The sequence below is a fragment of the Somniosus microcephalus genome, chromosome 14 (genome assembly GCF_052327205.1).
Source record: "Somniosus microcephalus isolate GS21.2 chromosome 14, FLI_Smic_1.0, whole genome shotgun sequence".
Lineage (NCBI taxonomy): Eukaryota > Metazoa > Chordata > Chondrichthyes > Squaliformes > Somniosidae > Somniosus > Somniosus microcephalus.
Genome location: NC_141000.1, coordinates 9495085 through 9495790, shown reverse-complemented (window position 1 = coordinate 9495790; position 706 = coordinate 9495085).

Below are 706 nucleotides of genomic sequence, written 5' to 3'. Positions count from 1 at the left end.
GGACTCCCTTATTTGTCAATTCTACTCATATTTGAACATCTGAAACCATTTTCTATCAACACGCATTGCCTTAATTCCTATTAAAAGTAATGCAAGAAAGAATCAAAAGCGGTATTTGTGGGCTTGCCCTGATTTCTGTCAGTTTGAGGGCAAAATAGGTTTAAATGTATTTGTTTTCTATTTTATTAACATATCAATGGACATACATGATATTGGGATGATTGTTTTCAAATGTGGCAGCGTTCCAATGACCATAGGATGACTTGAGTAGAGGGTAAAATGATGCGTGCAGTGTTTTTACACTTTTCATCTACTGCATGAAATCCAATCATGAGTGTTCGTGATTTCCTGATGAGTACATTTAGAATTTTGTGACAACATTCACTAAACAGAAGCTGGCCAAATTGTTCAACACATGTGCAATTGTTTTTTGTTATTTATTGTATTTATAGTTCTTTGGTTTAAACCAATTTAACCCCCTTCCTCTCCACCCAATATTAAAAAATTGAAGTCAATGTTTTTTTCACCAACACTAATAAAATACAAACATAAGGAAACGATTTTTTTATTTTAAGTGGCATATATATTTGCCTGGGGTATGTCTCTTTTCTATGTTAGATTTATGATGATGCTCTCTGTAAATTAAAGATGTTATTTCATTTGCTACAATAGTGATAGGGTGGAACTGTTCATTTTATCTGTCCAG